Raw genomic sequence first — 15,627 nt, forward strand, 5'->3', positions numbered from 1 at the left:
AGCGTTATGTTGGGAACAGAGTCCCTGATAAGAGCATTTGGGCTCTGAGCTGAAGCACTGATCTAAAGAAGACCTCTCCCCCCCCAAAGTTATCAGATTTCCTTAGCTCATCAGCTTGGAACTGGTTTGCATCAAAGTGACAGTTTTGGGGAGGATGGCACCAAGAAGAGGCCAAATAGTTTGGAATTCTGCTATGAGATGTCTGGAGAAAGGGGCCTGTAGGTGATAAAAACTCTTTGAAGTGGACGAGAGCCGAAATCCCGACATAGAGCTACGAACCCGGGCCAACCGGCATTTCCAAAAGATGGCATGGATTGACATCAGTCATAAATCAAGCCCCCCTCCAATAGGACACTGGGGGCTGAAACCGAAATCCAATCTCAAGAACTCAGGAACCAATCACCTATTGATCTGACAGACTATAAGGAACAGCGGACGGTCTTTCTCTCTCTCTCTCTCACCTGAACCAGTAACTCGCTGCCACAGCTCAACCTGTAGCTCTGTTGCCAGAACCGGAACCAGAAACCAACCAAGTCTTTGCCGGCAACAGAAGAGTTAAACTGGGAGAAGGAGATTGAGCCGTACGAAGAATTCTTTTAAAGGACTTTATTAAATAAAGAACTTTACAGACTGCGCTGCCCGCCTGTGCCCACCTGATCAGTGGAGTGAATACAGCTGGACAATTGACTAAGTCGACTGTATACGAAAGTGTCAGTCATTTAAATAGCTATTTGAGTCTTAAGAAACTTGACCCTTGGAACAAACAGGGCCCTGCTTTCCTCAAAGAAGATTTTGTGCACAACCTTGGAGCCTTCAAACCAGTGGAAAATCTGTTTGGAAACGACACTACTTTCGAGAAACCCCAATTTCCAGGTGCATCGACTGAGTGGAAGTTCTTGGACAAAGCCGAACCGGACTGCCTTTGTTCCAAACCACACGGACCTCGTGCCGTGTGCTGTTATCTGAGCCCGAAGCCAGAGAGGCCTCTCTGCGACGAAGTTCAGATAAGTTTAACAGTTTGGAGTTCATGATTCATGACATTTGAGAAATCAATTAGAAATGTTAATCTGTGATTCATAACTCTAGAATGTGTAATATCATTTAGTTTTCTTAAATATAAATGTGTGTTGCATTAAACTGTTTTGTTGATAATTTTAGAAATAAAATCTGTCAACGTCGAGAAATATCTTCTCATTCCTGTTTAACTGTTTAGTCTGAAATTGACACAAGTTAATAGACATTAGATTATTGGTGGCCCTGCCTATCCTAAATCATTGAATAATAATCAGTTAAGGGAAAGTGTGGTAACAAGTAATGATAGGATCTTTCTCGGCACCTAAACGTAAATGAGACTGATATATATATAACGAGAAGTTACCTGACATAAATACTAACCTGCGTAGTTATTTAATGTCTGACTAATAATACTAACGAGAGACTCACCTTCGTCTTACTAACCGGTATTGTAGTCAATGTGTTTATAACCTTTTTTGTTAATCGATTTGTGTTATCATATGAAATCCCATGGTCTTTGATTTGGTCACGGAAGTGATTTGTTGATCTAGAGTTGAATTTTAATTAGTTCTTCCCTTTTGTATAATTAGTGTAGTGCTACATTTAGTCTTTGTTTTGAATAAATTTGACAATTTATATCTTTGGAATTGGTGTCTGCGTCCAATTATTACAGAAATTGAGTTCTACAAGATTCCAGGATTCGTGATATGGTGACACTATAAATTCACTTCTTTACTTGAAATTTATAAGTGTACCTTACGCTACAATGTTTAACTTGTGAAAATGAGCCTCATTTTAACTGGGCTGAGGAATGTGTGGCTGCTGTTGCAGACTTGCTGGAGTCAGAGGAGGCCCTTCGGGATCAGGGTTGAAAACCACTGCAGGCTATCATAGAAAAAGCTTAATTTCGAAGGATGTTCTGCAGGGTATGATTAAGTCACTTTGAGTGGCTAACTTACGGATAGTGTCATGTTTGGACAGCAGAACTTGTTAACTTGCAAACCGCATCAAAATGGTCTGAAGCTTTCACTTTGAAACAGTTCAAATACTTATTATGGGGCCAAGCAACACATTTGCTGGAAGCCTTTTGTTATTGTTTAGATTTTATTTTCTATTCCTCCAAAACGCATCTTCTCTGAAAATAATGATGCATAGGATGTGTGACCTGCTGTATAAAGTTGTGTTCAGGGTTGTTCAAGAAAAGTGCATTGTTTATATCGTTTGGCCATGTTGGATTGGTCAGAAATAATTTGTGTGCAGTGTAATATATTTTTGTTAAGTAACAGTGTACAAGCAAACTCTCAGTTGAAAATAATTCCTTCTGAAGTTTTTTATTTTATTATTATTTTACTTTTATGGTTGAGTTTTAAGGAGACACTTCTTAGTAGATTTGTGTTCAGTGCAGAACCTTGTAACTCCAATGTCATAAAAAACAAACAAATGAAAAACAATATAGGCAGTCACAGTAACTTGTCAGCTTAAACTGGCTTGGTCAAGCTGCCTCCCTTCTTGAGCTTAAGTTGCTTGACTGGTATACTGGTTTTTCCAGTTTTTCCTCTTTTGTTTCTGGGAGCAACACAGGTGCTTTTGAGTTGCGGGGGTGACTTCAGGATCTCTAGGTAGCACACTGTTTTAGGCAGGCTCCTTTGAGCATCTCCTGGGAGCACACTGACTCATCAAGGCTCAGGAGCTGGACTCCGTTTTTTAGCAGAAGCACCGTCCTCAGATTTGCGAATGCGTTTCTTCCCAGGCACTTTAAAAACCCTGCTGTCCTGACCAGGATCCGTCCCCACTTCCATTCCCGTGTCCCACACACTGCTCAGTGTTGTCTTCACAGTCTCCATCTTTTCAGTCTGGTCACCAGCCCTCTCGCTGCTCACCCCCACTCCACTACCTGATGCCCCGTCCTGCTGCTGTATACTGCCATCCAGTCCAGTTAAACGGCTGTCATCCGTACTGTCTGATGCTCCACAAACATTAGCTGACACACCGCTAACACCTGGGACCTCCACAGTCGGCACGGTACCGCCGCGGTCGGAAGTCCTCTCAGCGCCCACACTCTCCTGTACCTGGACCTCCAGACCCTCACTCTCTTCAACAGCCTCCCCCGCAGCCCCTCTTCTCGCCTCCTCTGCCACTTCGGCTGCTCCGCTAGTAGGGCGGCCGGGCTGCTCACCACTCCCCGACCTGGCCTGCTTGGGCTGACCCCCCCGTCGACTGGGACCAGCACCCTCATCCTGATCCTTCTCGGGGCAATGCCTAACAGTGTGGCCTTCATTACCGCAGTTGAAGCACTTCATAGAATCAGATGTGACAAAGACAACATAATCATTGCCATCAACCTTGAACTTAAGCACAATGTTCAGATCCCCATTTATGTCATTCAAAATCATGAATACCTGCCTTCTGAACGAAACAACATGTTTCAACTGCTGTGACTTACACCCCAGCGGTATACGTTTCAAACCCGACATTATCCACCCATGTCTCGCCAGTTCCCTCTCTAATAGGTCGTTTGACAGAAAACGAGGGACATTAGACAAAGTAACTCTCCTGGCCGGAGCTGCTAGTGGGGTGACATTGATCAAAACACCACCGATCACTATACCAGTCTCAACGATACGCGAGACCAACTCAATGCTGCTCAGAAACAGCACAACAGACCCGCTCATACGAGCTGCCGACTTTATATTTTCACAACCGACAACTTGCCCGATCGCCAGAACACACTCCTCCAGGGGCAAAAACTCATCAGAGGTCACTTTAACGCCATGCCGACGTGTTAAAGTCTCGAATAAAAAACTCTGATTCCCCCCCTCCCCGACCCAGCCCCAGACATCCCGATCGCTTCGCTGACTGCAGGAGTCAGCTCAGCATGGGGAAACTCTTCAGAAAAACCTCTTACAAAACTGTCAAAGACACATTCAGAAAGAAAGAAAGAAAGAACGAAAAAAGTAGAGGAGAAAAACCACAAACAAACCTGGCAGCAGCAAACATGCACACCTGCACCTCCACACTCACTCCCAACAATCACAGCGGCAGACAGCAAATGTCGATAGTCAATAGTCGATAGATAGATAGATAGATAGATAGATGAGTGAGTGAGTGACAGTGCAGAATCAAATGTCTGGTTGTTACAATAAAAGACATCCTCTTCTATATAGATCGGAGAAAACCAGTGGTATAGGTATCTAGGTATCTAGGTATCATCTCACCTGAATGGCAACAGGCTGCTAAAACTATTATCACACGCACATTGCATGTTAAAGTATGTCAGTAAGGGAGTAATTAAAAGGGCAAATGTGTGAAGTGCAAGGAGTGGCCTTTAGTCGCAAGGTAAAAAAGTAGACAGACAAACTAAAAAATGACTTGATACAAATCATTTATTTAGTGCAGACAGACCGCGACCAGACACAATAAACTATTCGCACTCAATATAAATTCACAGCAAAATAGGTTCAGTTCACAATATCCTATAACAAGCTCTATTCAACGAATCGGTTAAACGTTACAAAGGGCATTACACTTGTTGAAAAACAATAGCACACGGATCGAACATGCTATCCTCGCTGTTTTATTCGATTTGATTAGACGACTGAAATGTTTTGTGTGCGGACTGAAAGCACACCTTAGCCGAGCACGATCACAATCTATATCCACAGTTAATTTAAGCAGTATCATATTGTAACCGTTTCAGTTTGTTATCAACCCTTCCGGATCCAAAACCAGGAGTCAGACACCCTTTTCGGTAGACACGCTGTTGACTTCTCACAAGCCCCATCCGCCTTCACAAAGGCAGTGCTAGCAGTGGAAAGAAGGAAGAACTGCAGGAGAAACGCCTGGGGCTATTTAGAGCCCGATTACTCATGTAGCGTTATGTTGGGAACAGAGTCCCTGATAAGAGCATTTGGGCTCTGAGCTGAAGCACTGATCTAAAGAAGACCTCTCCCCCCCCAAAGTTATCAGATTTCCTTAGCTCATCAGCTTGGAACTGGTTTGCATCAAAGTGACAGTTTTGGGGAGGATGGCACCAAGAAGAGGCCAAATAGTTTGGAATTCTGCTATGAGATGTCTGGAGAAAGGGGCCTGTAGGTGATAAAAACTCTTTGAAGTGGACGAGAGCCGAAATCCCGACATAGAGCTACGAACCCGGGCCAACCGGCATTTCCAAAAGATGGCATGGATTGACATCAGTCATAAATCAAGCCCCCCTCCAATAGGACACTGGGGGCTGAAACCGAAATCCAATCTCAAGAACTCAGGAACCAATCACCTATTGATCTGACAGACTATAAGGAACAGCGGACGGTCTTTCTCTCTCTCTCTCTCACCTGAACCAGTAACTCGCTGCCACAGCTCAACCTGTAGCTCTGTTGCCAGAACCGGAACCAGAAACCAACCAAGTCTTTGCCGGCAACAGAAGAGTTAAACTGGGAGAAGGAGATTGAGCCGTACGAAGAATTCTTTTAAAGGACTTTATTAAATAAAGAACTTTACAGACTGCGCTGCCCGCCTGTGCCCACCTGATCAGTGGAGTGAATACAGCTGGACAATTGACTAAGTCGACTGTATACGAAAGTGTCAGTCATTTAAATAGTTATTTGAGTCTTAAGAAACTTGACCCTTGGAACAAACAGGGCCCTACTTTCCTCAAAGAAGATTTTGTGCACAACCTTGGAGCCTTCAAACCAGTGGAAATTCTGTTTGGAAACGACACTACTTTCGAGAAACCCCAATTTCCAGGTGCATCGACTGAGTGGAAGTTCTTGGACAAAGCCGAACCGGACTGCCTTTGTTCCAAACCACACGGACCTCGTGCCGTGTGCTGTTATCTGAGCCCGAAGCCAGAGAGGCCTCTCTGCGACGAAGTTCAGATAAGTTTAACAGTTTGGAGTTCATGATTCATGACATTTGAGAAATCAATTAGAAATGTTAATCTGTGATTCATAACTCTAGAATGTGTAATATCATTTAGTTTTCTTAAATATAAATGTGTGTTGCATTAAACTGTTTTGTTGATAATTTTAGAAATAAAATCTGTCAACGACAAGAAATATCTTCTCATTCCTGTTTAACTGTTTAGTCTGAAATTGACACAAGTTAATAGACATTAGATTATTGGTGGCCCTGCCTATCCTAAATCATTGAATAATAATCAGTTAAGGGAAAGTGTGGTAACAAGTAATGATAGGATCTTTCTCGGCACCTAAACGTAAATGAGACTGATATATATATAACGAGAAGTTACCTGACATAAATTCTAACCTGCGTAGTTATTTAATGTCTGACTAATAATACTAACGAGAGACTCACCTTCGTCTTACTAACCGGTATTGTAGTCAATGTGTTTATAACCTTTTTTGTTAATCGATTTGTGTTATCATATGAAATCCCATGGTCTTTGATTTGGTCACGGAAGTGATTTGTTGATCTAGAGTTGAATTTTAATTAGTTCTTCCCTTTTGTATAATTAGTGTAGTGCTACATTTAGTCTTTGTTTTGAATAAATTTGACAATTTATATCTTTGGAATTGGTGTCTGCGTCCAATTATTACAGAAATTGAGTTCTACAAGATTCCAGGATTCGTGATAAGGTGACACTATAAATTCACTTCTTTACTTGAAATTTATAAGTGTACCTTACGCTACAATGTTTAACTTGTGAAAATGAGCCTCATTTTAACTGGGCTGAGGAATGTGTGGCTGCTGTTGCAGACTTGCTGGAGTCAGAGGAGGCCCTTCGGGATCAGGGTTGAAAACCACTGCAGGCTATCATAGAAAAAGCTTAATTTCGAAGGATGTTCTTCAGGGTATGATTAAGTCACTTTGAGTGGCTAACTTACGGATAGTGTCATGTTTGGACAGCAGAACTTGTTAACTTGCAAACCGCATCAAAATGGTCTGAAGCTTTCACTTTGAAACAGTTCAAATACTTATTATGGGGCCAAGCAACACATTTGCTGGAAGCCTTTTGTTATTGTTTAGATTTTATTTTCTATTCCTCCAAAACGCATCTTCTCTGAAAATAATGATGCATAGGATGTGTGACCTGCTGTATAAAGTTGTGTTCAGGGTTGTTCAAGAAAAGTGCATTGTTTATATCGTTTGGCCATGTTGGATTGGTCAGAAATAATTTGTGTGCAGTGTAATATATTTTTGTTAAGTAACAGTGTACAAGCAAATTCTCAGTTGAAAATAATTCCTTCTGAAGTTTTTTATTTTATTATTATTTTACTTTTATGGTTGAGTTTTAAGGAGACACTTCTTAGTAGATTTGTGTTCAGTGCAGAACCTTGTAACTCCAATGTCATAAAAAACAAACAAATGAAAAACAATATAGGCAGTCACAGTAACTTGTCAGCTTAAACTGGCTTGGTCAAGCTGCCTCCCTTCTTGAGCTTAAGTTGCTTGACTGGTATACTGGTTTTTCCAGTTTTTCCTCTTTTGTTTCTGGGAGCAACACAGGTGCTTTTGAGTATTGCTCTACAGCCTGCGGGGGTGACTTCAGGATCTCTAGGTAGCACACTGTTTTAGGCAGGCTCCTTTGAGCATCTCCTGGGAGCACACTGACTCATCAAGGCTCAGGAGCTGGACTCCGTTTTTTAGCAGAAGCACCGTCCTCAGATTTGCGAATGCGTTTCTTCCCAGGCACTTTAAAAACCCTGCTGTCCTGACCAGGATCCGTCCCCACTTCCATTCCCGTGTCCCACACACTGCTCAGTGTTGTCTTCACAGTCTCCATCTTTTCAGTCTGGTCACCAGCCCTCTCGCTGCTCACCCCCACTCCACTACCTGATGCCCCGTCCTGCTGCTGTATACTGCCATCCAGTCCAGTTAAACGGCTGTCATCCGTACTGTCTGATGCTCCACAAACATTAGCTGACACACCGCTAACACCTGGGACCTCCACAGTCGGCACGGTACCGCCGCGGTCGGAAGTCCTCTCAGCGCCCACACTCTCCTGTACCTGGACCTCCAGACCCTCACTCTCTTCAACAGCCTCCCCCGCAGCCCCTCTTCTCGCCTCCTCTGCCACTTCGGCTGCTCCGCTAGTAGGGCGGCCGGGCTGCTCACCACTCCCCGACCTGGCCTGCTTGGGCTGACCCCCCCGTCGACTGGGACCAGCACCCTCATCCTGATCCTTCTCGGGGCAATGCCTAACAGTGTGGCCTTCATTACCGCAGTTGAAGCACTTCATAGAATCAGATGTGACAAAGACAACATAATCATTGCCATCAACCTTGAACTTAAGCACAATGTTCAGATCCCCATTTATGTCATTCAAAATCATGAATACCTGCCTTCTGAACGAAACAACATGTTTCAACTGCTGTGACTTACACCCCAGCGGTATACGTTTCAAACCCGACATTATCCACCCATGTCTCGCCAGTTCCCTCTCTAATAGGTCGTTAGACAGAAAACGAGTGACATTAGACAAAGTAACTCTCCTGGCCGGAGCTGCTAGTGGGGTGACATTGATCAAAACACCACCGATCACTATACCAGTCTCAACGATACGCGAGACCAACTCAATGCTGCTCAGAAACAGCACAACAGACCTGCTCATACGAGCTGCCGACTTTATATTTTCACAACCGACAACTTGCCCGATCACCAGAACACACTCCTCCAGGGGCAAAAACTCATCAGAGGTCACTTTAACGCCATGCCGACGTGTTAAAGTCTCGAATAAAAAACTCTGATTCCCCCCCTCCCCGACCCAGCCCCAGACATCCCGATCACTTCGCTGACTGCAGGAGTCAGCTCAGCATGGGGAAACTCTTCAGAAAAACCTCTTACAAAACTGTCAAAGACACATTCAGAAAGAAAGAAAGAAAGAACGAAAAAAGTAGAGGAGAAAAACCACAAACAAACCTGGCAGCAGCAATCATGCACACCTGCACCTCCACACTCACTCCCAACAATCACAGCGGCAGACAGCAAATGTCGATAGTCAATAGTCGATAGATAGATAGATAGATGAGTGAGTGAGTGACAGTGCAGAATCAAATTGTTGTTACAATAAAAGACATCCTCTTCTATATAGATCGGAGAAAACCAGTGGCCGCGAATCAAGCAAAGGAATCCCGAGTGGCAGGCGAGACCTCTACCACTGTAGAGATAGAGATAGATAGATGAGTGAGTGACAGTGCAGACACAAATGTCTGGTTGTTACAATAATAGCCATCCTCTTCTATATAGATCGGGGAAAACCATTATTTCCAAGAAGGGTTCAACACAGGCACCTTCTCCGTTAAAGCCACGCAGTCGCCACCAGGGGGCCCCAGGCCTCGGTGTTTCAGGAAGGTGAACGCAGCACGCCAACCCGGAGGTCTCGCCACTTCGTCTCCAAGCCTCCCAAGAAGAACGTAAACGGCCCTGATCGCAGACACAGGCCCTCACCCAGGGAGACCACCGCTTTGCCGCCGCTGCCCCAGCCATGGGGCCCAGGTCCCACCGAGACTTGAACTCGGATCGCTGGATTCAGAGTCCAGAGTGCTAACCATTACACCATGGAACCAAGCTTGATGCTTGTGCTAAAGGTCTCTGCTCTACGCACACGTCTCGCTCTGTCGCACGGCCAGGTCCCGAGTGAGCCAAGTTGCGCCCAGAGTGCTGTCTGTGGTGGGTCACTTGCGGCGGGCCTTCCTGGTGACAATGAGATATGCAGTTGCATCTAGGTGTGGTGTCCTGTCCTCTTGGCTTCCTTTGGCAAATATCCAGCCTGGCAAGTGTTGTCTTCCTGAGGAAAGGCAAGCAATGCAATCAAGGAATTCCTGGAACTCTGAGAGATGTTTTTGCTGTTGACGACGTGTCACTTTAGAACAGGACAACATGCATCTCTACTTGACTTGGCACAATCTGTGAGGGTTGGGCCAACACAACCTACGCAATGTGTCCACACATTTGCTCGTGTCTTGAAATACTTGGAATGACCTGTGACCCCATGCCATGCAGAAGTCCACAGCTATGCGGGTCAGCATGCACTGCTCCTCATCCCCAATGTGCCACTTGTAAGAACTGTGTAAAAAGCGACATAGAACGTGATCAGCAAAGAAACACAATTCTCCTGAGAACGGATTTTCTAGGTATCGTCTCACCTGAATGGCAACAGGCTGCTAAAACTATTATCACACGCACATTGCATGTTAAAGTATGTCAGTAAGGGAGTAATTAAAAGGGCAAATGTGTGAAGTGCATGAAGTGGCCTTTAGTCGCAAGGTAAAAAAGTAGACAGACATACTAAAAAATGACTTGATACAAATCATTTATTTAGTGCAGACAGACCGAGACCAGACACAATAAACTATTCGCAGTCAATATAAATTCACAGCAAAATAGGTTCAGTTCACAATATCCTATAACAAGCTCTATTCAACGAATCGGTTAAACGTTACAAAGGGCATTACACTTGTTGAAAAACAATAGCACACGGATCGAACATGCTATCCTCGCTGTTTTATTCGATTTGATTAGACGACTGAAATGTTTTGTGTGCGGACTGAAAGCACACCTTAGCCGAGCACGATCACAATCTATATCCACAGTTAATTTAAGCAGTATCATATTGTAACCGTTTCAGTTTGTTATCAACCCTTCCGGATCCAAAACCAGGAGTCAGACACCCTTTTCGGTAGACACGCTGTTGACTTCTCACAAGCCCCATCCGCCTTCACAAAGGCAGTGCTAGCAGTGGAAAGAAGGAAGAACTGCAGGAGAAACGCCTGGGGCTATTTAGAGCCCGATTACTCATGTAGCGTTATGTTGGGAACAGAGTCCCTGATAAGAGCATTTGGGCTCTGAGCTGAAGCACTGATCTAAAGAAGACCTCTCCCCCCCCAAAGTTATCAGATTTCCTTAGCTCATCAGCTTGGAACTGGTTTGCATCAAAGTGACAGTTTTGGGGAGGATGGCACCAAGAAGAGGCCAAATAGTTTGGAATTCTGCTATGAGATGTCTGGAGAAAGGGGCCTGTAGGTGATAAAAACTCTTTGAAGTGGACGAGAGCCGAAATCCCGACATAGAGCTACGAACCCGGGCCAACCGGCATTTCCAAAAGATGGCATGGATTGACATCAGTCATAAATCAAGCCCCCCTCCAATAGGACACTGGGGGCTGAAACCGAAATCCAATCTCAAGAACTCAGGAACCAATCACCTATTGATCTGACAGACTATAAGGAACAGCGGACGGTCTTTCTCTCTCTCTCTCTCACCTGAACCAGTAACTCGCTGCCACAGCTCCACCTGTAGCTCTGTTGCCAGAACCGGAACCAGAAACCAACCAAGTCATTGCCAGCAACAGAAGAGTTAAACTGGGAGAAGGAGATTGAGCCGTACGAAGAATTCTTTTAAAGGACTTTATTAAATAAAGAACTTTACAGACTGCGCTGCCCGCCTGTGCCCACCTGATCAGTGGAGTGAATACAGCTGGACAATTGACTAAGTCGACTGTATACGAAAGTGTCAGTCATTTAAATAGCTATTTGAGTCTTAAGAAACTTGACCCTTGGAACAAACAGGGCCCTGCTTTCCTCAAAGAAGATTTTGTGCACAAACTTGGAGCCTTCAAACCAGTGGAAAATCTGTTTGGAAACGACACTACTTTCGAGAAACCCCAATTTCCAGGTGCATCGACTGAGTGGAAGTTCTTGGACAAAGCCGAACCGGACTGCCTTTGTTCCAAACCACACGGACCTCGTGCCGTGTGCTGTTATCTGAGCCCGAAGCCAGAGAGGCCTCTCTGCGACGAAGTTCAGATAAGTTTAACAGTTTGGAGTTCATGATTCATGACATTTGAGAAATCAATTAGAAATGTTAATCTGTGATTCATAACTCTAGAATGTGTAATATCATTTAGTTTTCTTAAATATAAATGTGTGTTGCATTAAACTGTTTTGTTGATAATTTTAGAAATAAAATCTGTCAACGTCGAGAAATATCTTCTCATTCCTGTTTAACTGTTTAGTCTGAAATTGACACAAGTTAATAGACATTAGATTATTGGTGGCCCTGCCTATCCTAAATCATTGAATAATAATCAGTTAAGGGAAAGTGTGGTAACAAGTAATGATAGGATCTTTCTCGGCACCTAAACGTAAATGAGACTGATATATATATAACGAGAAGTTACCTGACATAAATACTAACCTGCGTAGTTATTTAATGTCTGACTAATAATACTAACGAGAGACTCACCTTCGTCTTACTAACCGGTATTGTAGTCAATGTGTTTATAACCTTTTTTGTTAATCGAATTGTGTTATCATATGAAATCCCATGGTCTTTGATTTGGTCACGGAAGTGATTTGTTGATCTAGAGTTGAATTTTAATTAGTTCTTCCCTTTTGTATAATTAGTGTAGTGCTACATTTAGTCTTTGTTTTGAATAAATTTGACAATTTATATCTTTGGAATTGGTGTCTGCGTCCAATTATTACAGAAATTGAGTTCTACAAGATTCCAGGATTCGTGATAAGGTGACACTATAAATTCACTTCTTTACTTGAAATTTATAAGTGTACCTTACGCTACAATGTTTAACTTGTGAAAATGAGCCTCATTTTAACTGGGCTGAGGAATGTGTGGCTGCTGTTGCAGACTTGCTGGAGTCAGAGGAGGCCCTTCGGGATCAGGGTTGAAAACCACTGCAGGCTATCATAGAAAAAGCTTAATTTCGAAGGATGTTCTGCAGGGTATGATTAAGTCACTTTGAGTGGCTAACTTACGGATAGTGTCATGTTTGGACAGCAGAACTTGTTAACTTGCAAACCGCATCAAAATGGTCTGAAGCTTTCACTTTGAAACAGTTCAAATACTTATTATGGGGCCAAGCAACACATTTGCTGGAAGCCTTTTGTTATTGTTTAGATTTTATTTTCTATTCCTCCAAAACGCATCTTCTCTGAAAATAATGATGCATAGGATGTGTGACCTGCTGTATAAAGTTGTGTTCAGGGTTGTTCAAGAAAAGTGCATTGTTTATATCGTTTGGCCATGTTGGATTGGTCAGAAATAATTTGTGTGCAGTGTAATATATTTTTGTTAAGTAACAGTGTACAAGCAAACTCTCAGTTGAAAATAATTCCTTCTGAAGTTTTTTATTTTATTATTATTTTACTTTTATGGTTGAGTTTTAAGGAGACACTTCTTAGTAGATTTGTGTTCATTGCAGAACCTTGTAACTCCAATGTCATAAAAAACAAACAAATGAAAAACAATATAGGCAGTCACAGTAACTTGTCAGCTTAAACTGGCTTGGTCAAGCTACCTCCCTTCTTGAGCTTAAGTTGCTTGACTGGTATACTGGTTTTTCCAGTTTTTCCTCTTTTGTTTCTGGGAGCAACACAGGTGCTTTTGAGATGCGGGGGTGACTTCAGGATCTCTAGGTAGCACACTGTTTTAGGCAGGCTCCTTTGAGCATCTCCCGGGAGCACACTGACTCATCAAGGCTCAGGAGCTGGACTCCGTTTTTTAGCAGAAGCACCGTCCTCAGATTTGCGAATGCGTTTCTTCCCAGGCACTTTAAAAATCCTGCTGTCCTGACCAGGATCCGTCCCCACTTCCATTCCCGTGTCCCACACACTGCTCAGTGTTGTCTTCACAGTCTCCATCTTTTCAGTCTGGTCACCAGCCCTCTCGCTGCTCACCCCCACTCCACTACCTGATGCCCCATCCTGCTGCTGTATACTGCCATCCAGTCCAGTTAAACGGCTGTCATCCGTACTGTCTGATGCTCCACAAACATTAGCTGACACACCGCTAACACCTGGGACCTCCACAGTCGGCACGGTACCGCCGCGGTCGGAAGTCCTCTCAGCGCCCACACTCTCCTGTACCTGGACCTTCAGACCCTCACTCTCTTCAACAGCCTCCCCCGCAGCCCCTCTTCTCGCCTCCTCTGCCACTTCGGCTGCTCCGCTAGTAGGGCGGCCGGGCTGCTCACCACTCCCCGACCTGGCCTGCTTGGGCTGACCCCCCCGTCGACTGGGACCAGCACCCTCATCCTGATCCTTCTCGGGGCAATGCCTAACAGTGTGGCCTTCATTACCGCAGTTGAAGCACTTCATAGAATCAGATGTGACAAAGACAACATAATCATTGCCATCAACCTTGAACTTAAGCACAATGTTCAGATCCCCATTTATGTCATTCAAAATCATGAATACCTGCCTTCTGAACGAAACAACATGTTTCAACTGCTGTGACTTACACCCCAGCGGTATACGTTTCAAACCCGACATTATCCACCCATGTCTCGCCAGTTCCCTCTCTAATAGGTCGTTTGACAGAAAACGAGGGACATTAGACAAAGTAACTCTCCTGGCCGGAGCTGCTAGTGGGGTGACATTGATCAAAACACCACCGATCACTATACCAGTCTCAACGATACGCGAGACCAACTCAATGCTGCTCAGAAACAGCACAACAGACCCGCTCATACGAGCTGCCGACTTTATATTTTCACAACCGACAACTTGCCCGATCGCCAGAACACACTCCTCCAGGGGCAAAAACTCATCAGAGGTCACTTTAACGCCATGCCGACGTGTTAAAGTCTCGAATAAAAAACTCTGATTCCCCCCCTCCCCGACCCAGCCCCAGACAACCCGATCACTTCGCTGACTGCAGGAGTCAGCTCAGCATGGGGAAACTCTTCAGAAAAACCTCTTACAAAACTGTCAAAGACACATTCAGAAAGAAAGAAAGAAAGAACGAAAAAAGTAGAGGAGAAAAACCACAAACAAACCTGGCAGCAGCAAACATGCACACCTGCACCTCCACACTCACTCCCAACAATCACAGCGGCAGACAGCAAATGTCGATAGTCAATAGTCGATAGATAGATAGATAGATAGATAGATAGATGAGTGAGTCAGTGACAGTGCAGAATCAAATGTCTGGTTGTTACAATAAAAGACATCCTCTTCTATATAGATCGGAGAAAACCAGTGGCCGCGAATCAAGCAAAGGAATCCCGAGTGGCAGGCGAGACCTCTACCACTGTAGAGATAGAGATAGATAGATGAGTGAGTGACAGTGCAGACACAAATGTCTGGTTGTTACAATAATAGCCATCCTCTTCTATATAGATCGGGGAAAACCATTATTTCCAAGAAGGGTTCAACACAGGCACCTTCTCCGTTAAAGCCGCGCAGTCGCCACCAGGGGGCCCCAGGCCTCGGTGTTTCAGGAAGGTGAACGCAGCACGCCAACCCGGAGGTCTCGCCACTTCGTCTCCAAGCCTCCCAAGAAGAACGTAAACGGCCCTGATAACAGACACAGGCCCTCACCCAGGGAGACCACCGCTTTGCCGCCGCTGCCCCAGCCATGGGGCCCAGGTCCCACCGAGACTTGAACTCGGATCGCTGGATTCAAAGTCCAGAGTGCTAACCATTACACCATGGAACCAAGCTTGATGCTCACACTCACGCCAAAGGTTTCTTCTCTACGCACACGTCTCGCTCTGTCGCACGGCCAGGTCCCGAGTGAGCCAAGTTGCGCCCAGAGTGCTGTCTGTGGTGGGTCACTTGCGGCGGGCCTTCCTGGTGACAATGAGATATGCAGTTGCATCTAGGTGTGGTGTCCTGTCCTCTTGGCTTCCTTTGG

General features: G+C 44.6%; 2 non-coding genes across 2 annotated transcripts; both read right to left on the reverse strand.

Moving 5' to 3' along the window:
* Window positions 1-9,466: 9,466 nt before the first annotated feature.
* Window positions 9,467-9,538, reverse strand: trnaq-cug (transfer RNA glutamine (anticodon CUG)). Its single transcript has one exon. It is a non-coding gene; the product is annotated as a tRNA-Gln (tRNA).
* Window positions 9,539-15,357: 5,819 nt separating this feature from the next.
* Window positions 15,358-15,429, reverse strand: trnaq-uug (transfer RNA glutamine (anticodon UUG)). The gene has a single exon. It is a non-coding gene; the product is annotated as a tRNA-Gln (tRNA).
* Between the last annotated feature and the right edge of the window lie 198 nt (window positions 15,430-15,627).

This window comes from Amia ocellicauda, unplaced genomic scaffold, assembly GCF_036373705.1.
Source record: "Amia ocellicauda isolate fAmiCal2 unplaced genomic scaffold, fAmiCal2.hap1 HAP1_SCAFFOLD_234, whole genome shotgun sequence".
Classification (NCBI taxonomy): domain Eukaryota; kingdom Metazoa; phylum Chordata; class Actinopteri; order Amiiformes; family Amiidae; genus Amia; species Amia ocellicauda.